Here is a 24,438-nt window from a genome sequence, read left to right on the forward strand (position 1 = left end):
TTGGCAGTATTAACATTATAAAATGGGGATAAGGCCTACTTAGTGTAACTTGTAATTAACCAGCACAATGAATGAGCTCTAGTAGTACTGATTCCATTTCGTCTCTGTGCACAGTGGAGACAGCGTGCTGCGTGGCGTCGAGGCTGCGTCTGCAGGCGTGAGGGCCAAAGTTAGGGCACAGAGGGAGAGTCTGGCTGAAGTGGCTGATTTCCAGGGCTGCTACTAAATCTTTACTTTACTTAATTGCAGATATTTCAGTCTTGTCTACTCATGATTGCCAACTCAGACCTCTGTCTAAAACCATCTTTCTTAGTTCTCAACCTCTCTTTATATTTTTATTATTATTTTTTAATGAGTTGCTGCTTACATAGTGAATGTGTCTCTGGGACCCACCTACTGTTTGCCTAACACTGCTCTAAGTGTTCCTGGAAATAAAAAAAAAGTATACTGTTCTCTCAAGCAACTGTTAGTCTAAAGAACAGTGAACATCAGCTAACAGAACAATAGTAAAACAAAAATGAGAAACTTTTTTCTTGAGTGTTAATGATGTTTTAAACAATTTAATGAATTTCTAATACAAGCCAGGTAATTACAAAACAAGAAAATACATATTCTTGCCCTGGCTGGTTTAACTCAGTGGATTGAGCACAGGCTTGCAAACCAAACAACCACAGTTCGATTCCCAGTCAGGGCCCATGCCTAGGTTGCAGGCCAGTTCCCAGCAGGGGACGCACAAGAGGCAACCACACATTGATATTTCTCTCCCTCTCTCCTTCCCTTCCCTGCTAAAGATAAATAAATAAAATCTTTAAAAAAAGAAAACACATAATCTGTGGATGGCATTATAAACAGGTTGAGACCTTGAAATGGTTACTAGAGGTAAATAATACTTAATGCAGGTTATTTGAATAAACTTATATATTGATAAACTCTTTTGAAAAGAATTATGAAAGTTTATTTCACCAAAAGCTTAAACATAATTTATATATGTGTATATATATATATATATATGTATGTATATATATAGTCAATGACAAGCAAAAACAGACCTATAAAGACACACACACATAACATATTCTTATTTATCATATTAAATTTCCTAAACTTAAATACCCAACTGTGCTTACATCATTGTGTATTCACTGGTCAGTTCATTCTTCAGATGTTAACACGGATATGTTGGAAGCAACTGGGAAATACTCTTCAATGTGTCTCATAAAATTTGCATCTCTTATTTTTTTCTGTGAACTTGATATTCAATTTCTTCTTTCATTTGAATTGTACCCTATTGTATGTTTTTATGTAGTAGTCAGAAATTCTTTAGGAAATAGCTATACATGAATACAGATAAAAAATTAAGTAGATCCTGTCCCTTTTCTGTGAAACCTGTTTCTTTATCTAGCTTCTCATTTATTATTATAAATGTGCATTCTTTATATTCTCTTACAGCATATAAGTCATAGACATTTTATATTACTAATTAAGCAGACAGCGTTTTTTCCTCGGCTCTGTACCAGTTGCTTAAGGGGCAGGCCGAATCCTACCTATGACATAATTAAAAATCAGAGAGAAATTAAGTAATTCTCTTAAGATGTCCAGCAGAGCCCAGCCTTTGATCTACAACCAAATTCTTACAATGCAGGCACAGCAACCTATATATGTTCACCTCAAACTGCAGTTTTGTGCAAAGACCTAGACTGCAGAACTTTGTGGCAGAAAATGAGGATTTTGCACAAGATGTATCGTCCAAATCATGAAAGGGAACAATGAGTTCAGTAACTGGCCTCCTAAGGCGCTGGATACATTTCTCTGAAGATGTCTTACAGGACATGGAGGTACAGGGAGTTTGAGTGCTGGTTAATAATGGTGAGATGAATAATCCTTCATATCCATGCAGTGCTTTCCAGATTCCAAGGCACGCTAACATCTCTGATGTCCAACACCTGATAAAGGGGATGGGAAGGATTTAATTATTCCTGTTTTATCTAAAAGCAAATTAAGTTCAGTGAGGTTAAGCTAATGCTAAAACTGGCAGGGTTTGCACTTAATCCAGGTAGTTTCAGAACACTTAATCGTGATTTTCAGAACAGTGGTTTTTTTTTTCCTAGTACAATAATATTTCTCAAACTGTGAACTTTCATCAAAGGCAAAAAATATCATGGTCGACCATTATCTCCATGTGATTAAGATAGGCACTCAGGTATACTAAGTATGAACTACTTATACTTTTAGCTTACATAAATTACAAATCAAAAATCACAAATTAAATACTAAAACAATATGAAGATCTCCATGTATACAAGAAAATTCAAAGTAAAAAGTAAAGGATAATAATTTGCTCAAATTAATTATTTCTTAGAATGTGAAGTCCTGGCTGGGCAGCCCAGTTGGTTGATCTTTGTCCTCACACGCCAAGGTTGTAGGTTTGATCTTCAGTCCAGGCACATACGAGAATCAACCAGAATGAATGCGTAAGTGGAACAAATCCATGTTTCTCGCTCTCTCTCTCTCTCTCAAATCAATACATAAAAAAATTAAAAGAAAGAATGTGAACATAGTACCAACTGAAAAGAATATATTTTTAAAATTTTGCATAATATGCAGGGTCCAGGACAAATAATGCCCCTTTTTTCTTACAGAACCTTTTGTTACAAAATCATAAGCATATAATTTTGTAACATAACAATATTATACTCAAGCACACCATATGACATTTTTGGTGAAATGTTCACATTAAAACTGTAAATGTTTATACCCATATCTTTACTCTGCCAACCACACTTGAGCAGGCCTTGCTTTTGCAGGACCCGTATATCAATCACTGTGTGTCAGGTCAAGGCTTAGTGTCTCTGAAAACTCTGTTTTTTGTATTTTAATGTGGTTATTTTTATTATTTTGTTTTTCACTTTCACATATTTCATTTTAATTTTGATTATTTTATTCATTATCATTTTAACTCATGTGTATTTAGGCATCTTTCTATTGAATTCATTGGGGTGACGTTGGTTCACAGAACTACACAGGTTCAAGTGTACAAGTCAACAGAACACCATCTGCCCACTGCATCTTGTGTCCATTTCCCCAGGCAAAGTCTCTTTCCATCCCCATTTTACCCCCTCTGCCTACCTCCACCTACCGCAGCCCCTCCCTCTGGCTGTCACCACACTGTCGTCTGTTCTGGGTCCATGTGTTACATATGTGGTCTTGGTTAATCCCTTCACCTTATTTCATCCGGTCCCCAAACTCCCCTCTCTCCTGACAGCTGTCAGTCTGTTCATGTATCCGTGACTCTGTTTCCAGATACATGTTTATGCTGTGGTATATTTACACAATAGAATATTACTTGGCCCTAAAAAAGGAAATCTCACCTCTTGCAACAGCGTGGGACTTGGGGGTTATTATGCTAAATGAAATAAGCCAGTCAAAGAAAGACAAGTACCATATGATCTCACTTATATGCGAACTCTAATGAACAAAATAAACTGAAGAACAAATTCAACTTTTTTAAAAGATTTTTTTTTGTTTATTTTTAGACAGAGGGGAAGGAAATGACAAAGAGAGGGAGGGAAACATCAATATGTGGTTGCTTCTCACATGCCCCCAACTGGGAGGACCTGGCCTGCAACCCAAGCTTGTGCCCTGACTGGGAATTGAACTGGCGACCCTTTGGTTCTCAAGCCAGTGCTCAATCCACTGAGCCACACCAGCCAGGGCAGATTCTGCTTTTTGACTTGCTGAAGAAATTTCTCTGGTTCAGCTCCCTCAGCTCTGCTCTGATTCTGGCTTTAGCTGGCAAAATTATATTGCCTATGCATTGAATTCACTTTGGCTCTTTGTGCATTAACCAGATAGCACCATTTGACATGAACCTGATCTGATAATAAATATAAAAGCAAATACAGACACGGAATTCTAGAGGCAATGTTCCAAGTTGCATGATGGTCATTCATGGGACTTGAAATGTATTTATGTAGTTTCTCTGATTACAACCAAATTACCTAAAAGAATTAAAAAAAAAAACCAACTTGTACCAAACCTGTGTACCTTGGAGGACATCTCAGAAAATTTCAGAGATTAATAAATATTGTTTATTTAATTATTGTTCAAGTACAGTTTTCTGTCTTTTGCTCCCATCCCAGCCCACCCCCCATTGCCCCCACCTCCCTCCCATTTCCACCCCCCCTTAGTTGTTGTCCCTGTGTCCTTCATACTAGTTCCTGTAAACCCTTCCCCTTTTCCCCTGAAATTCCCTGCCCTCTGGTCACTGTCCGCCTATTCTCTATTTCAGTGTCTTTGATTATATTTTGCTTGCTTGTTTGTTTTGTTGTTTAGCTTTCTGTTAAAGGTGAGATCATACGGTATTTGTCTTTCACCACCTGGCTTATTTCACTCAGCAAAATGCTTTCCAGTTCCATCCATGCTGTTGCAAAGGGTAGGAGCTCCTTCTTCTTTCTGCTGCATAGAATTCCATTGTGTATATGTACCATAATTTTTGGATCCATTCATTTACTGACAAGCACTTAGGTTCTCTTTTTATTTTAATACTGATTTCTTTAGCCATGCAGAAGCTGTTTATTTTGATGAGATCCCATTTGTTTATTCTTTTCTTTATGTCCCTTGCTCTAGGGGACATATAGTTGATGTGTGAAACATCTGAGATTTTCTTGCCAATGTTCTCCTCTAGGACTTTAATGGTGTCATGGCTTATATTTAAGTTTTTTATCCACCTTGAATTTATTTTGGCGTATGGTTTAAGTTGGTGCCCAAGTTTCATTTTTTTGTTTTCTGCATGTAGCTGTCCAGTTCTCCCAACACTATTTGTTGAAGAGGCTATTATTAGTCCATTTTATGTTGCTGTCTTCTTTATCGAATATTAATTGGCCATAGAGATTTGGATTTATTTCTGGGCTTTCTGTTCTGTTCCATTGGTCTATGTGCCTGTTTTTATGCCAGTATGAGGCTGTTTTGATTACAGTGGCCTCGTATTACAAGGCCACAGTAATAAATATTTTTAAGGATTTTCACTCTATATACAGAATTTCTGTGATAGAGGGCAACTATCCGTTAACTTTTTCTCTAGTCAGACATCATAATTTGTACTTAAATTGTCAGAACAGCTCAGTGCAGTAGGAATGATCTGAACTTGACTGGTAAAAGGAATGACGTGGGGAAATGGTAACTTGCTCAAGGTTTCTAGGAAAAAAATAAAACAGATGCAGAAAGCAGGGTGTTGACTTAGATCTATTGATATACCGCCTGTACTCTTCACTTACGCTGCTATAAATCTGGAAATCATCTGTTTCACTGTCCAAGAGCAATCTCGATTTTAGCCGATATCCAACAAAACACTCTTAACATACAGGTAGGAAAAACAAAAGTCAAAAACCAACTATTGATTTCTTGCTAGTGTAGCACTACTTCAGTAAATTATAGAATTTATGTACACCTCAAGGCAATGGAGGACGAGACACAGGTTTCAAGGAAAGTCAAGACCAGTATTTATTAATGCTTGGGGACTATGTTTCTTTGAAACACTTAAATAATATGTCTTGATTTTGCTCGCTGAAATGTTTGTTTCCAGATTGAAGGAGAATGTGTTGTCCTGAAATGTTGAAAAATTAGGTCTTGTAGGTTTGCCAGGTATCTATAGGTGTTAATAACATAAACCTTCCATAGTCAGTGCAATAAACATGCCAACACATTTACACACAGATATATTGAGAGATAAATAGAAAAACATACGGGGTGACAGTGCCTCTGTCTAAGATATCTCCATCTCTCTGTATCATTTGTATTCAAAAAGAGAGTTACACTGAGCGCCATGGAGACACAAATGAGAGGCAGAGACAGAAAGTGACGGAGACACAGAGATGAAGATTGTGTTGCCTGAATATACTTGTCTTACACTCCAGCGTGTTGGAGATGGGAAACATCGCCGCGTTGGGGTCAAGGGCACCTTAGTGTGAATCTCCTCCTTCCGCGGCATCGCTCCTTCCTGTCTGCATAGGTTGTGTGACCTTTGCTAAATAATTTCTCTGAGGCTATTTAGCTTGTAATTCATTGGAAAAGGAGAGCATTGCAGACTGTTTCAAGTGATAGATGAAATGTTTTTATCCTCCCCACCCCCACCGTCCGGTCCCTTTCCTTTGTTTCCCATGGGAATCTGGATGAAATTCAGTTGCAGTTTCCTTTAAGATGCAAAAAGGGTACATTCCTCCCTAGTTTATAAATATGGATACGAGGTTTGTCCAGTAAGTATCCAGCCACGCGATATGAAAACTAGAGACATTTATTGAAGAAGATACAAGAAACACAGTACACAGGACAGTGGCACCTCAGTCCCCATCAAGGTAAGCACCTTGGGACCTTACACAGTTCTCCCAGTATTATTGGCAGCTGCGGCACCATGTTCCTTCTGCTCTGGTAGCAGAAGCCATGGAATGAACATTGTCACAGCACGTTTCATGCCAGGGCCCTGCATCAAAATCTCGGACACAGTAGTTTTTGGAACCCCCAGCTCAGCTGCTGGTTCTCTCACTGCCCGTCACTGATCTTTGCTGACTGCAGCCCATACACGTCCAACATTCTCGGGTGTTCCGCTTGTTGCAGGCCCTCCAGAATGTGGGTCACTTTCAACAGGTTCTCAACCTTCTTTGAAGCATTTGCGCCACTTTTATTTGTGCTGCACGCATTGCATCATCCCTAAAAACCTTCTGAATCATCTCAGTGTTTCCACGGAGGAACCTTCACGCTTAATGCAAAATCTGATGGTCTGCTCTCTGTCCTTTTGAATGCCACAGCCACATGGTACACATGCTCACTCAAAGGCATCTACCACCCCCACCGTGTACACACATATATACATATATAATGAAGTACCCTCTGTACAGTGTCTGGACATTGGAAACACTTCTCACTTTATCTAGTGTTACTCTCTGTTTTTTCCATGTCATACAATGATATAATGACAGTCTTTTCTGGACACTCATCTTATTCTGTGTTATTCTGTGAACCAAATTGCATGGGAAGTAGGTAACAATTAAATCATCTAGTGTATTTATTCTTAAAATAAGTTAACTTCCTAATCTAGGAATTGGTTACCCCACTGTGAATCACTGGAGACAGTCACACCCAGGACCTTGGAAGTCCCTTGGAACTCTCGTGGAGATTGTCTCTGCTTTCCGGCTGTCCCTTCCTGGCCTTTAGCATCAAGTAGAACCAGCCCAATGGATGTGGCTCTTACCTCTCAAGTCTGATTAGTGTAATCATTGGAGCCACTAATGCATTGCGAGTCGAGTCCCAGAAATCCTGCCTACTATGACCACATGTCCACATCATCATTTATCACTGTGTCCACTGTCTCCTCGTAACTGTCCATTGTGATCACATCAGGGCCTATTGTATTTTACATATGATTTTAAAATGAGACTTCTAGGTTTATTAGACCCATGGTCTTGGCTCAGTCTCTGGATTCAGTTAGCATGGTCCTTATAGAAAGCATTCACTGGATGAGAGTTACTACTGTTAATATTGGTGTTGATTTTCTCTGTTCCTATTCCATCTCAAGTCCTTGTGTTCTCCACCGATAACAGTTTCTAGAGATGTAGCCAGTCTTCTCTTCCTGGTTCAAACAGGGAGGCGTTCTAAATGGAAATTTCCCTTATAAATGTAAGAGTATATATAACTTCTACTTGGTTTTCAGAGTTTTTCTTGTCTGCTCTTTCTTAAGAATAATCAGCCTAAAATAATTTTCATGCCCAAAAAAGCATATTTTGGGTGACGAATTGTGCTCCCCTCCAATGCTTTACATTTATACCCTTTCCAAAATTATTTTCCTATCCCAGCTGCTTGGTGGAAGGTAGAATGAAAAGCAAGTCCTTGCATTCTTGGCAGTTGCCATTTTAAATAATAAGTGTGCCAGTCAGTGTATCATCACTAAGACGAATGTGAAAGTTAAATGAGGTAGAATTTAAGTATGTTGTTCTGTGGGAATATATTTAAAATTTTGGACTTATGCATGTAATGAGGACTTGGAGATGGTTCTTTGGAGAAAGCGATGTTTTGTGTGGAGTTAAATAGGCAAAGGTGGGCTGTGCAATGCAAGGAAGTATATCAGGGGAAGATGCAGGTGAGTGTCCTCTGTACATCACCAGAACTGCAGACACGTACGTGTGAGCTGGGAGAACTGAAGTTCTAGGAGTACCCAGGGGATAATGAAAAGATAAGTAGACCATAAGAAGAAGTTGAAGTTTTATTTAAAATGTGGAAATGGGAAGGCATTGCATTTTCCTGTGCTTGGATGGAGATTACTGGGATTTACATTTCGATGAGGTAACTGACAGGGGAAGTGGAGTGTGGTGAGGGAGGCCAGACGCAGGGAGGTGAGTTAGATAGATGGATAACCCAGATGTCCAGGAAAGAATGAATCTTACAATACATAGGACTAAAATTGCAAGAATAGAAGTGAGAGAAATGGCAAAAGCAAACACACATGTTATATCACTATGGGTGTTTTAAAGAACTGAGAACACATCATTGGGATAATGATTACATCTAGGCAGACAAAGCAGCTAACACCATGCACAAATTTCCCAGCTTGTTGGTTACTACACATAACATTTGGATTTTTTTTTTCTGGATTGCTCATAGACCTTGTAAAATTCTGGAAACCTTGAAAACCATCTCAGAATCTGGAGGACCTCAGCTCTGAAAAATGTGCAGTGTGTACCACAAAAATCCGTTAGTGCCGTCCGTTGTCACGGAATCAGACATGCCACATGCCAATTCCGTCAGCAGCAACAAGGCTATCACCTCCTCCCTCGCTGCTTAAACCAGTTTCATTGGAATGGAACTTTAAAATCACAACATTACTGGACTGAACACTATAATGGAATTATTGCTGTCAATGATAAGACAATGGGAAACAAAGGGAAAATGGCTCTAAAGTTATATAAGCATCTCTGGACAAAATCGAACAAGTTTATGTTGCACACACACGCCAGCTGGAGGATAACCTATTATAGCCTCTTCCCAAAATAATAATAATTGCTGACATTGAATGATTACTTGCTTTATGCCAGGCACCGGTGTAATGGCTTTACATACATTACTTTACTTTAATGCTCACCGCAATGTAGTGACGTAATTTTTCAAAGGTATTTTTGATAGGAAGAAGAAACAACTTAAATAATAGTCCTGAGGTCATAGTATTGGCAAGTGATAAAGCCAGTATTTAAATGAAGGCTGACCCTAAAGGCCATGTTTTCACACGGATGCAGTAGTTTCCTACTATGTGGCGGAAGGGTTCCTGGTGACTCTCCACCTGGAAGGGAGCAGTTTCCATGAAGGGATATGAACTGTGTGTTTGTGGCATTCATTTATTCAACAGGATCTGTTGCCATATTATTTGCTGGGGATTTAGACGCGAGTATGACAAGCATAAATCCTGCCGTCCTCCAACTTGCAGACAAGTAAGAAAGACAGAAACTTGAACAAGGATTAATAATAAAATACAATAAAGGTTATCAAAATGAAAGGACAGTGTGCCCTAGAAATTTACAGCAGGACACATTTCCTAGTCATTTGGGAGAAATAAAAAAGGAAAATTTATAGGCCCAGACAGATAACCCAGAGTCATTAAAGCTGAGAGATGCAGAAAGGATGGTTTGCAAAGGCTTCAGGTGAGCGAGAACGGGTCATGTTTGTTTTGGGAAACAAATGGGTTATTGTGGCTGGAACGTCAGTGGCAGAGAAAATGTAAGGTGAGTTGATCAATAAAGTAATGCAGCACTCTGGGAGACATGGTAAGTCATATAAAGAAGATTAGACTTTGTCTTCAAGATATTAGGAAGCCAATAAAGAGGAAATGATATGAGTACAAATTTCAGGCTCAGCACAAAGACGAGACCAAGCTAATCAGGTACATGATTATTACAGGAAATAGTTGACAGAGTACAGTGATCTGGGCCAAGAGAATAATTAGGCTTCAGGAAAAGAGCATTTAAAAGATGTTTAGCATGAGAAAATGAGTTTTATGGTGTAGTATATATGAGCTGAGGGAAAGACCCCCAGATTTCAGTGTTAGGTAAATCAATGAATATTAGAGCTAGGCTCTGGGAAAAAATTATGACAAGTATGGCAGAAATGATCACTAATTTATGTTTGAATGAGTAAAGTTTAAAGTAGCAGTAGCAGTAGTAGTAGTAGCAGTAGTAGTAGTAGTGTGCCCAATCGTCATATATCTTTAATGAGCACTGGACAAATAAGACTGGTGGTGAAATATGTACCTCTTTCCCACCAGGAATGAGAGACATTAATGACAAAGGTCACAAGTCAAGATTAGGACCAGGACTATGGGGGTTAACAAGATGCCCTAAAACCAGGCAGGAATATGGGTCTGGTTTCCTGTAAAGAAAACAGAAAGCAAGGGTGATAGCCTTTGAAGAAAGTAGAAGGCAGGCTTTAGGTACAAAGAGGAGTGTTAAAAAAATAGGAAGGACATTGGGCAGAAACCTAATCCTATGAGTCGATCCAATAGGTGGAGAGAAGAAGGAGAAACATATTTGGGGAATTAAAGGGTCCATTTGGGGAACCCAAGATACTTTGATCCAGAGAACGCTCGGCAAACAGTTTGGTAGAGATTTGAACAGTGCTTATTTGTTTACTACATTTCAAATTCGGGGGCGGAATGTACTAATCTTTGGGTGCAGACCCATCTAATCTGTGGAGTGTGAGTATTAGTAGACATAAGAGCCCCAAGTGTGATTTGCAGATCTGGAAATCAGCAAGAGACTCAGAATTTTGGAATGGGAGCTCAGCGAATTTAAGTCGGACAAAGCCGCATGTGGCAGAAGGAGGTCTTCGACCAGAACCTGCCTTTACCTGGCTACCATGTGCTGCCAACTCTGGTTGTCATGCAGAATATTCACAAAGGAAAAAAGTGCTGCCCCTGAGAGAAGTAACCTGGCCTAAATCACACCCCCTGTGAGTGACAGAACCAATGTTTGGGCTTAGGTGGCTCATAGGAACCAAGATTGACAATAGTTTCAAAAAGCCTTCCTTGTCCAGGGCAGATCAGAAAACAGAATTGCTTGGAAAGTTCCTCCCTCCTACCCCAGGGAGGCTTCTTTGACAACTTTGGCTACATTCCTTATAGCCAAATATTCTTCCATGTTAAAAAAGAATTGTCAAAAATCTGACACACATTTTTGTATCTTTCCAAATCATGTGTTTGAGTCTCCTTCTAATAGGTCCTGGATTTTGTCAATGGTTGCACTCTGACGACCTTATCCTGGTTGGGGTATGAACAGTGATAGACAAGGGGGAGGCTGTTGATTTTTAAAAAAAGGTAGAATTATGACTAACATAATAAGGGCTAATTTTTATAGAGAGGTTTTTATCTGTCAAACAAAGTGTTAGCTGATTGACAGGCTTTGTATTTTACTCTTTAACAGGTAAGGGTGCTGCTGTTCAGATACAACTGAGTATAGTGATACTTATAAATAAAGTAGTTTTTTGTTTGTACATATAATAGAAAAAGAAAAAAATAAGAACATCTTACCCACTTAGATGTTATCGTGTGACTGAGTGACAGTTGTAACTTTTCTTGGTCACGTGTGACTGGAGGGCATTGCGAGCTGCTGGGTAGAGAACCCATGTGCATTTTCTAACTTTCTGGGGAGCTGGGTTGGGGCCACATCACCAGTTCTGACAAGTCCCTCTGGGACAAAGAGCCTCTGGGGAGCTTGCTTCTTGCATCCCTTTTGCTTTCCTCTCCCAGCAACTGTGAAAGCCCTGTGTTACAGAACACAGAGCTGCAAGGTGGAGGTAGCCTGGATACCTGAGTGAACAATCTCTAGAAAATTAGAAGAGAACATCTCCCCATTATGGAAAAAAAAAGGGTAGTTATGCAATCAAAATGGGTACTCGTAAACCAGGAAGATTTAGGGCCTGTTTGTTACGCAGAGTAGCCTCTCCTATCTTGATGTAAACCACAAGCAGCCAAGCAGCTGAACCGGAGCTGCGCAGCCTCGGTAAGGGCCAGTGCAGAATGCTGCTGCCCTGTGCACTCAGGCAGGGCGGGCAGAGTATAACAACAGCTGTTTAAAGTAAGAACCTCATGTTCAAGGTCATGGAGTTAGGCAGTAGGCATGGTAGATATCACACAGTGGGTTCTCTAGAAGCCAACTGGTAGATGGATACTTTCATACAGTAAATTCACTGGGGAGTGCTCTCAGGATTAATCCTATTGAAGAAGTGAATGATGCAGAGCAGAGGGAAATGTCACCCTGCAGTTCAGTCACAGCATTCCTATGGGATTTCTACCAGGGCTCACTGGGGCTAGAATGGATTTTCAGAGTCCATTCTTGTTTATACCCCACATAGACCAGTAAACTGATGGAGGGCACTCTCAGGAAGGGGGCATTGTCTTGGTCAAGACAGGTCATTTCAACTGATGTCACATCCCCAAAGAATGAGCTGAGACCTGTTTGCCCATCAACACTCTCCTCTTGGTGGGTTCAGGTATCTTTCCCCTCATGTCCGCGGGGCGGCAGACCACGGAATCTAACAGAGTGAGCTTTAAGGTGAGGCTTCTCCTGTGGGCAGCACTATAGGTGGGCATGCTGAGATGCACAGATGATGAAGTCTTTAGTTTTATGATTGTTTGTGTGCTTATTTTTAGATATAACCCAAACATTTGAATGTTATACTGCTTCTGTGACCTTCTGTTGGCTTGATCTTCTGGCTGAGGCCTTCCTTGCCCAAGACAGACGACCATTTGGAAACCATATCGACTCTTTATTTAATCCTATCATAGAGTTAAACACAAGCTTCCATACGTGCCTCTTTGGTGAGAGAAAGCAGGCTCAGCGTGTTTTTCTTAATGAACCTTCTCTTTGGCTCCTCATTCTAACTGCTGACACAGATTGCTATTCCTCCCTTCTACCATCTCTTCAGGATAATAAATGTCTCTTTCTCTTTGAGAAGACTATTAATATTTAATTGGAAAAACTCTTAAAATGTTAGGAAAATATTAAACCAAGCACTGAATAATGCCCAAGAGAGTAGAGAGCTTGATTGGTGCAATGAAGTTTCGTTGCTCATTTGCATTTTTTTTCTAATAACGGTGACCTACTAAGTGGGTGTTTCTCATGTTCCTTTTTAAAAGTAAAGTTGTGTTGAGTAAGAGAATAAGTCACAAAAGGGAATGTCAGTTTATGTTTCTTTCGAAAGAACTCTTTGAAACAGTGCTTATTTGAACACATTAAATTTATTCCAAAAGTATTCAGGTCATGCATAATTAAATATGTAGCTTTTAGCAATTTTAGTTTTTCCAAGATATGCTGTATACCACATAATTCATGCTTTTGAGTGAATATTGCTTTTGTTCTTCCCGATTTCTCTGTAATGTGCTATGCAAAGGTTAATGATATGCAAGTATTGAAGGTAGGTTTAGTGGAATTTCAAATGATAAAAAATGTTGTGTTTCAACACATACATTGTGAAAAATTTGGCAAAAAATATGTTCAGAGGATGGCTCAAGTTTAATAAGGACTGAGGGCTATCTTAACATATTACATTTAATGTATTTTCTGATGGTTTTAAGTTATGTATGTTGTCTAGGTTATAAATGAGAGGAAAGAGCCTAATGAAGTCGGGAAGCCCGTCCATGTTTAGGATCAGATTTTTTCTCATCTACACAAAGTTCCTCCCATGTTTCATCAGGCATTTTTTTAGGTTTGGTGATTTTTTTTCTTACTCATGAACATCCAAAATAGGATACGCAATACAAAGTATCTTCCTACATTAGGAATAATAATGACGACAATGGAAATAATGAACACTTAGCTCGTGCCTACGTCCAGGCAGTATTTATGGTATCTTTACACATGCATATTCCTTTCTCCTTACAAAAAAAACAAGTGGTTTTCATTTTATCCTTTTACAAGTGAAGAATCACAGGCATAGACAGATTTTGTAAGTTGCCTGAGGTCACATGCCTAGTTAGAGGAATAGTCAATTTTTTAAAACCGGGCACATGGGCTTCCAAAACTGGCATCATCACAAACATGATATACTACCTCTTAAAATATTAGTTTACATATTTTATATGCATAAATTTTATTTCTTACAAAAATGGTCGTCAGTGTAGGACCACTTACTAATTTAGAGACCCCTGTCCCCCAAACCAAGCAGAGCAGCCTCACTCTTTTCTGGCCTTTCATCTCCATTCAATCCCAACAGTCACCGGAGGCTCATAGGGATCTTGGGAAGCAGAGTGGGTACTGATAAACTGACCCAATGTGAGATGTTCCCAGAGGATAACTTCACATCATTTGTTGTTTTACTGTTTATATGATAGGAAAACAATTTAAAAGGTATCTCCAAAAATGAATAGTTTTGATGTATAGCATTATAATAAATGCAACTTCCTTGAAGTACCATTGCTCTCAAAATCTTTTTCACATCTTAATTGGGAGTATCACAGAATTACACTGAGATTCACTGAGGGAGGGAGAAGACAAAGTAAGGGTGGGCCAAGTTCTGATGTATGTGTTGTATGTACTCATCCGCCACTGACTAAATGACACAGACTCACACGGATGGGAGCTCCCATGAAACCAAATGGCACAGGTAATGCCACCAACCATATTCAAAAACATTGATTAGCAAGCTCACGTGAACATGCACGCACACAATGTGTTTTTTGTGATGTAGAAAAATATAGCATCACATGAACCCATGATCAGCTAGAAAAGGTCCATACACTTTCTTTTTTTTTTTTTTAATTTTTTTTTTTTTTTTTTAAAATTATTTATTTTTAAGCATTTTTCCCCCCCCCCCCACTTTCAACAATGTGGTGAATAGTATTGTATTACTTCTGAAAATTCAAAAACATCACAATCTGATAAAGCCAAAAGATATTTTTACCCTAGGCAAAATATGGATTTATTTCAAAAGAGTTTAGAGGAAATTCACAATATCCAATAAAACCAACCCCTTCCTTATTAGCTTTTGACTTTCAACTGCTGTTTGAGAATCCAATTGACCAGATATCAGGGTGGCCAGTGATTGAATCTCATGACCACCAGCATGAGATCACTCATTGGAAGAAGGTGTACTCAGGACCAAATCCATTAGGGTTAATTGGACGTAAGTTATTCAGTGCAATCTGTTCCCTCTGTGGTTGCTGCCTTGTCAGTGCTCCCTATGGCTCAAATGCATGTTTCCTCCTTTGAGAGAGTTTATCTTTCACAATCTGATTCACAGCCCTAGTTACTTGAATTCTTTTGATTCCTCTTTTACTACTATTTTTTAAAAGATTTTGCATTCTGACATTAATTGAAACAAGAGCCAATGTCATAATTCAGAAAGTGTTAAAAATATGGACTTTGCTCTGATTGGGGGAAAATGTCTGATTGGTCACAACTTCTCCCCATTCTTGCCTAATGTCACTGCCTTTTTTCTCATGGCCATATGGCCCTAGAACTCTTACTTGTTTGCATTACTGGAAATGGAGACAAGTGAAAATGAGTACAACGGCCAATAAAAGACTTCCCAAAACAAACAGATATGTATTCACAGGAAAGAATAGAAGAGAGCATATCTAGGAAATGTGGGCGAGAGTAGCAGGGTGAGCAACACTCAGCTCACACTGTTCCTAGGGAGATGATGGGATTCTGCAAAAGCAGGAAGAGAAGTGGCATGATGGGGTGACAAAGGCTAGATTAAGGAGAGCTTCTGTCTTGGTCCATGAGTTAGATTTGCAGAAAGAGATGAAAGGAGAGGATTTTGGAAGACATTTATCTTCCCTTATAAAGGGAGTGTCCTATTTGCATTTATCTGAGGCTCCTCCAGAATTGTCAAGAAATAGGCTTATTTGGATACCTCTCCTTGGGTGTGTGGTGTGATGAGCCAATCACGACCTGGCTTATCATCTTTCGGCTTTAGAGTCTTAGATGCCAGTAGTCAACTGGCAGACATTACATCTAGATTTAAATCCATTTCAGTACTTTTTAACTGATGCTCCAAAAAAAGTATCCCAGATGTTGTTTCTATGTTAATAAACGTTTATGAGCAGGAGAGGAAAAGTATAAAAAGAAAAGGGAGAAAAACAACATTCAACAACGTTTCTTGAGTCAAGAGTTCTCGGAGCTTTTCCTATGTTCTTCAACATTGCAAAGCTCTAAGGAAAATAAAATATGCCACACTGCTCAAAGATAAATATCAAATTATCACATCACTTGTGTGTGTGTGTGTGTGTGTGTGTCACACATGGCGGTAGCATCATAAGAGACATACTTGGAAAATTGAGCTTTACTAGTGTTTAACTCAGCACGTCCATGGTTTCCCTTGATTGGCCACCAGGGGAGGGGGTCCCAGAATATTAATTTATTCATAATGCTATTATAATAAAGCAGGGGTCATGTACCATCATCAGGTACAGTCATGATTTACCATGATTCAATGCTTTTCCAGAGAGTGGGGACAACCGGTCTTGGAACAGGGTCTTGTGTTGATGTTCTTTGTCTTAGCCCTGGGTACTGCTGAAGTTTTTTCATGCCTGAGGAACCAGTTTTGGAACTGGGTTTCTGTTCTGTATAGACGTCCTTTGTCTTTTTGTCCTGGGACACCTCCCTCCCGCTTATATCTCCTGCCTCAGTGTGGTGATTGCTAAGGGAGGGAGTATAAGGGGACCAAATGGTAATGGGAACAAAGTACAATAAAGATTAAAATTTTTAGAAAGCAGTGTACAAATGTTATTATACTTTTGAAAATTTAATCTTTATTGCATTTTTTTCCATTACCTTTTAGTCCCCTTGTACCCTGCTCCCTTCAACAATCACTACACTGTTGTGCATGTCCACGAGTCAGGCACTCAACACTTGAAATAGGAAGTAATTGGGAGGGAGTTCCTTTCTTCCATGAGGTTTAGCCTGGGGACTTACCGCGGTCAGAGCTGCAAGGAGAGACCCAGGTAGAGAACCAGCTGTCTCTCTGGCCTGAAAATGCTGGGAGCAGTGTTCAGGGCAACTACAACAGCTGAAACTGAGGGAAGAGAACCCATGAAAGAAGCAAGTCAGAGGTGGGGAACACCTCTTATATAGAAACTACTCTCGCCTAACACCTGGCTGGTCTCCTGGAGTCTGCCCCGTGGGGTAGATTCCAAGAATCACAGCTACATATGAAAGAATTGACCTAATATTTAAAATGACATGCAAGAGGGTTTGTGGTTCTACTACAAACTAATTAATCACCTGTCAAATGAGCCGCAACTCATGTTGTTTCCATACCTTAAGTAAGGCGAGTAATGCTGCAATGTACTTTAGAATGCAGGTACTGTTTGAGGTACTGAGTTCATTTTCTTAGGATGTGTACACAGAATAGGTATTTCTGGATCATATGTTAGTTCTATTTTTAGTTTATTGAGAAAACCCCCTACTATTTTCCATAGTGGTTCCAATTTACATTCACACCGACAGTGTATAAAAGTTCTCTTTTCTCCACATCCTTATCAAAATTTCTCTCTCTCTCTCTCTTTGTTTCGATAAGTCATCCTAATGGGTATGAGATATCTTACTTTGGTTTGGACTTATATGTCCCTGATGATTAGTGATGCTGATCACCTTTTCATGTATCTGTCGTTCATTTGTATGTCTTCTTTGGAAAAATATCTATTCAGGTCATGTGTCCTTTTTTAAATCAGATTGGGTCTTTTTTTGCCGTTAATTACATGAGTTGCTTATGTATTTTGGATATTGATTTCATTTCATTCTTAGAGTTTGTGAATGCTTCCTTGCAGTTCTTTTTGTTGATGGTCCCCTTTGCTGTGCAGGAGTTTCCCAGTTCGATGTAGCCCCACGCATTTATTTTTGTTTTAGTTGCCCAAGCTTTTGGGGTTCATGTTCAGACAAAGCTGAATCTGATTTCCAGAAGTAACATGTGGGAATAGAACTTTTGAGGGCTGTGCAGTGGGCATTATTACAATGTACATTCATGCCCTCACTTGTGGAACACAGCATCTTCACAACACATGCTCACAGGAAAAGCACTAAGCAACTGAATCAGCTACATAGCTGTGAAAATTTGATGCAGTTCTATTTGCCCAATGATGTTGAAAACACCATAAATGGTGCTTCCAAGTCATTTTTTTTACATAAAACCTTACTCGTCATTTCTCTCTGCTTGTAACTTCGTGTTAGGGTAGCCCCAGTATGTGAGGAGGTTAGGAAAGGAGATATTTCTCCTATGGCCCTTGGACTCCACACTACACTGTGTGTCTCTAAGGTTATTTCCTTTGGCAAAATAAGAGGAAAGGCTGATGATAACGTTTGCAAGCAACTTAATTTTCCTTTGTCACATTCTTGTGGAAGTTCACAGGAAATAATTATAGCTAAAGCCCCCCCCCCACACACACACACTTTGGGATGAAAAAAGAAATGCTGACATTGTTTTCTCAATGACACACACTTTCTTGTGACTCTGAATGTCAATTTTATTATCTGTAAAATGGTAGGGAATGGGATTTAATCATCTACCAGTAGCTTGCATAAAGTATTGTAATACCATTATCCCTTAGTCATGATGGTGGAAGTAGGAGCCTATTTAATAAACATGTTGAGGACGTCACTGAACAGTCCTGTGCGTATTTGTTTCTCCCAGTTATGCTGTGCTTCCTTCATGTAGGTGCTTGTCAGTCCTCCATGGTGGCTGCTGGATAAATGAGGCCTTATGGTCTTTCTTCCTCAAGAGTGACTTACATTTATGTTTTTCCCCTCAATATTTGTGCATAAAAGTATTGTTGCTGCTAAACAATAATATAAAAACTGCTTGAAATAATCAAGAGTGCAGCTTTTGAATTCTGGCATACCGTGTCCTTCTGGCAAGGATCCTGCATTCTGGAGACTCCTCAGTCTGGTTAGACCTTGGGTACACTGCTCTTAATTTGACTATGTTTGCTGTTGAAACTCCACAATTACAAAAAAATACTCACATATTGGAACTAAAATATTTGATATGATATGTGAAAAAATTCATGAGTTTGACTGTCAGTAGTTAGGATTCTTTTAGATATATTTCTGATATTTATTAGAATATATGCCTATTAGCATCTGATTCTTGCATTTTGGGGCACTGATTTATTTCCTTATTATTTTCTGTTTTTTAAAAATTTGTCACTTTCTTCTGCTTCCAACTTCCCAAACCTCTGATGAGGTCAGTGCTTCCTAAGTAGAAGACAATTTTATCCACTCTAAATGAACAATTAGCATAAATTCATCTTTCTTCCAGAGGATGGATTCTCCATTTAGAGCACCACGGTTTATTTTAACATCCTCTGTACACTTCAGTTGCTTAAAGAATTCTGCATGCTATTATCCCAAAACGATTCTTGGCTTTCAAATTGCTGATCCTAATAAGATGGGCTTTCTTCATCTCCTGTATTACCATATCATACCTAATGAAATCAGACTCAACCAGTGCAATTCTTGGATGACTGACCTTTATTAACTGCTAATTCAGAAACATGATTTCCGAAGGCTCTGTCTTATAATGGAAAAAAAAAACCTTACATACATAAGGTTGCTTTTCATTGGCCAGGGAAGAAAAAGGTTCTCTGGAGGCCAGTCAAAATTAAGTTTCACAATATGATAGAAGGTTGGAGAAACAATGTGTACTCTTCCAGAAGATGATGTTAATTCAGCTGCTTTAATTATGTGGCTTTATGTCTATTGTCTTTGCTTTATTACCTTTGGACAATACCCATGTATGCTTGAAAAATGCGGTGTAACATCTATTTTATTAATTCCATTAAATCTTTTGTAAGAAAATATATCTTTCTCCAAAGATGTTTCTTTCAGAAAATAGTACATCACACAATTATCCTTTCATCGGGCATGTTTTAAATTTATTATGGAAAAGTCTCTATGAGGGCATATAGGGAATGTGTCCAAATGCTTTACCAGGTACCTTCTCTTGTGACACTTACATAGGCACTGTTTACATAGTAACCAGAGGCCAAGTTTGTACTCTCAAGGGCGACAAGTGATTGTCACCATGCTTCTCATGGTGAGACAGGGGTGATCAATGCTTGCAATGGGGGGTGATTCCTCAGCATCATGTCCCTCCAGCTCCTCTTGCTCCCAGTCATCAGGACACTGCTGTCCACCCGGCCCTTTGTGCCCACTCATGTCCTAAGGCAGGGAGGTTTTAAGGCCAAAGCTCACCTTCTTGTAGTCAGTTAAAAGCATAGACCATTTTTATTAGTTTCTTGCAGAGATTTTTATTATAAATTTCTATAAAGACCAGGAAGAACTAAAAGAGCCAATGTGGGGAAATTATGAATGTTTTGTGATTTTTTAAATTAATTATAGTTTATCAACATAGGAATATGGATCTGGTACTTCTTCTGTACTGCAAGTTGTGCTTTAGGAGAGATAAAATATCATTATATACGAATAAGGTGTATCAGTTGTGATTCCAGAAGAAAATAGATGGTTCACTCAGACCCAATAATTGAAGGAAGGTTTATAAAAATTCATTTAAAGAGGTGAATTAGGGGCTCTGGTCAGTTAGCTCAGTTGGGTAGAGCACTGTCCCAATATACCTAAGTTGCAGGTTCAATCCCTGGTCAGAGCACACACAGTAGTCAACCACTGAATGGATAAATGAGTGGAACAAGGCAAGTTTTCTCTATCTTTCTTTCTCCCTTCCTGTCTCTCTCTAAAATCAATAAATAAAAAATAAAATGAAATAAAGACATGAGTTAGTCTTCTACTTTCAGAAAGATGCAGTAGACATACTTTTCTCTATTCCTCCCACTAAATGTAACTAACTCCAGACATCACTTAAGGAATAAACATTGAAGCCTCTGAAAGATAAAAGAAAACACAGTAACTGCAGACCTTGGCACCTAAGGAAAATACAGTGATGGTTCCATTGGTTGGTTGGTTGGTCTGTTCTCTTACATCTTAGACATGGAGCAGAAGAAGCCAGAAAGCCCCAAATGCCAAAAGATGCCTGAAAGTCTGCTTTTCTAGTCAAAGGGCCAGGAAAAGGGTAGTTTAGCAAAACAACAACCAAATTAGGCAGTAACTGCTCTAGTTCAGCCAAACACCACAAAAACAAACAAATAAACAAACAAACAAACTTTAGCCCCACCTCCATCCACACCAGATGATTCTCAACAGGAAATTTAGACTTCCACCCTGACCACGCAGCAAGGAGACATCCTAACCCTGCTGCCAGAGCAGAGTCGGAAAAACCTGCAGGCACCTGAGACTCTCATCACCACCTGGTATTAGGGAAGCACACACTAACTCACCTCTGGGCTTCCTCTGACGTGCCCCCCTGCTGAGTGGCTGTGGGCCTCCTTGACCACAAGTAGGGGGTGCAGTCCCTCCCTGCCTACGTGGCTGCCCTCATGCCACTCCCAGCAGTAGGGTAAGAAGCCTGGTTAGGGCAGGGGTGGAAGCCCAGGTTCTCTAGAACTTCCAGTGTTGCTCCCCCAACAAAGTAACCCCCACCTGCTCCACTGCCTGTAGTGTCCGAGGTCATATGGGAGCAATAATAGCAACTGAGCCCCTTGGAGAAGGGTGGGGAGTAAACCTGGAAGGAAAAATGGGTTGCACAAGACGTACAGACTTTGGAAAATCTTGACACTTTCATGTTGGGGACAGAGTTGCTCGAAGTGATGCTTCTTGAAATTGTTACCCAGAAGTCTTAAATATGCTCATAGCTTCTAGCTGCAGGTGGCCAAATTCAATTTTCTTGCCTGAAATGGGAAATATTAATATCAGTTTTCAGTAACAAAAAATAGGTAAGAAAACATAATTAAATTGCTTAAAATAGTATGCAGAACAATGTAAATACTCAATTGTTTTTCCTCTCTTCATGTTTTCTTGGACCTCTTCTCTTGGCTTGTCTTGCTTACTCAGCATTAGGGAAATGGAAATTAAGTTGTCCATCTAATGCAACATCTGTGCGTATTTCTGCACTGTCCCTTTTAGGTCTGGCCTTAAAGTATGTATGTCCGTACATACGACAAGCATACTGTTTACAGAACTGAGGCCACTACACATAATGAGGGAGATGCTGAGGTGAGGATAAACCGACTGCTCAGAGAGAGACTCAGTGATGGCAACTCACCTGTAGTGGAGTTCAAGTTCTGGCTCTGTCTTTGCAAGGAAAACACAACAATCAAAAAAGCACCTGCTAGTTCCCCACTCGAGTGGAACCTCATATAAATGGAACAAGGAGAGAGTGTATAAAAAAATGGTTGAGGAAGGAAGAGGCAGAAGCCACAAGACACTAACATGTCAAAGAACCAAAAAACAAGTAATAGTTATGATGAAAATAAGTTTCCAGTGATGGGGACCAAGAAAATGACCATCAGATGCACTGAAGGAAAAATTATTGATGATCTACCAGGAGGCAGTTGAGCTATGTGAGATTATATAAGAATCAATGAGACATTACTGCTAAAGCAATAAACATTAATGTCTATATATGAGCTGTGTAATTTTTTAGGATGATGGTGATAATGAAAATAATGGTGGTGATTGTATGAGAAGGCAAGAGTTGGTTTATTCTTATAGCCTATACTGATCTTCTGATCTTTTTGCCCATATTGGCATTTGTTACTATGGGAACTGAAGGAGATATGGAATACCAGTTTTAAAGAGTGCACCCTGGAAATTGGGATTCATCACAAACGGATATACATTTTTCTTATTTTATTTATTTATTTTCCTTTAAAAGTTATTGGCTGAATGTGTTTTACTCATAACGGACTTCTCTCATACTATGTAAGCAGCTGAGGATTCGAGGTGTGTTTTACACTGTTATCAGTCTAGTTTTATTTGGGGAGATGGTATTTACACTTGTGGGGGGACATTGGATATTTCAAGAACTTTTAGGTGTTAGAGCATGTATTTGGAAATTTGGGGTAAGAGGCCGTTCAACAAGTTAAGACTAAGAAAAGAATCGAGTGGGGGTACATTCACAATTATGCCGAAGTCTGGTGGGTTGAAAAAAACAATTCATGTTACTGTTTAATTTTTATTTTTATACTTTATTTTTGGCTGCATTTTTCCATCACCATTTATCCCCCTGATACCTTCTTGCACCTCCACCCACCTCCTCTCATCCAAAACCACCACGCTGCTGTGTCCAAGATTCCTTTATGATTCATGATACTATTTTAACTATTTATACAACCCATCAGCTTCTGCACTAACAAATTCAACCATTCGCTCAATGCACGTGCACTGTGGACAAGCACTGCTCTGGTCTTTACGGAATAAGCTTCTTTATTGAGTTTATATAGTCCCGAGGGACAATGACCTGAAATGCATGTCTAATGTAGTGATGCATTCTATGAAGATAAAGTGAGGAGCGGGTCCAAATATCCCTTTGGAGAAGATGTAGTCCACTGGTTACCTGACTGAAGGGAGGGAGGGGTGTGTGCCGAGATATCAGGGTCCTGTCCACAGAGACCCCGGTGTGGACATGGGCTTCACAAGTTCAAGAGCAGAAATACAATGAGCGTGGCTGGGGATGAGTAGGAGATCAGGGTGGTTTCAGGGCACAGGGTCAGAATGGCATTCGGGGACCATATTGTATTTGATTTGCCAGGCTCTGTATGGAACTTGAATTTTATTTTGAGTGTGGTGAAAAGCCGTTGGAGGTTTCTGAGCACATAAGGAACATTGTCGGATTTCCATTCAGAGGGGTTCACTCTGGCTACTGACTGAAACACATAGTCTAGGGTGGTAAAGGTGGAACCAGGGACACCGTTGGGATATTAAATATTCCAGACAAGAGACTATGGTAGATTACGCCAGGACATAGGTGAAGGTGGTGACAAGATAACCTCTTCTGTACCTGGTATGAATCAGGAATCTGGATTTTCTGGCTGATGAGATGTTGGTGTGAGGAAAAGATAAGAGTTGTATTTGCAATATTTTCAGCTCTATAAGACACACCTAGGTTTAGAGGAGGAAAATAGGAAAATAATATTTGAAGCAAAAAAATGTGATAAAATATTTAATAACCTGTGACCCCACTCCACCGCTGCCCCCCCACTCCCCACAGCGTGCCAGGTAAGCTACAATTGGACTTTAAGATGCATCCCCCACTTCCTCCCAAATTTGCAGGGGAAAGGTATATCTTATAGTCCAAAAAATGTGGTAGATTTTAGGCATGAACAATATAAGGAAAGGCAGTGCCAATATCTAGCCACTCCCCGGAAAGCCACATTCTTATTGTGCCACTAAATTGGGTGGTAATTCCCGCTGAAAATCAAAATCATGCTGTGACCGAGAAAGGATGCAATTTACTTTCCCGAGTTCCTACATTACACAGAAGGGCAATGATCTGCACATTATAGAAAGTGAGTTAAATTTGTCAATTGGGCTTTCATTTTTTTATACCCTTTTG

This window comes from Artibeus jamaicensis, unplaced genomic scaffold (genome assembly GCF_021234435.1).
Source record: "Artibeus jamaicensis isolate MK-2021 breed Jamaican fruit bat unplaced genomic scaffold, CSHL_Jam_final contig_464, whole genome shotgun sequence".
Lineage (NCBI taxonomy): Eukaryota > Metazoa > Chordata > Mammalia > Chiroptera > Phyllostomidae > Artibeus > Artibeus jamaicensis.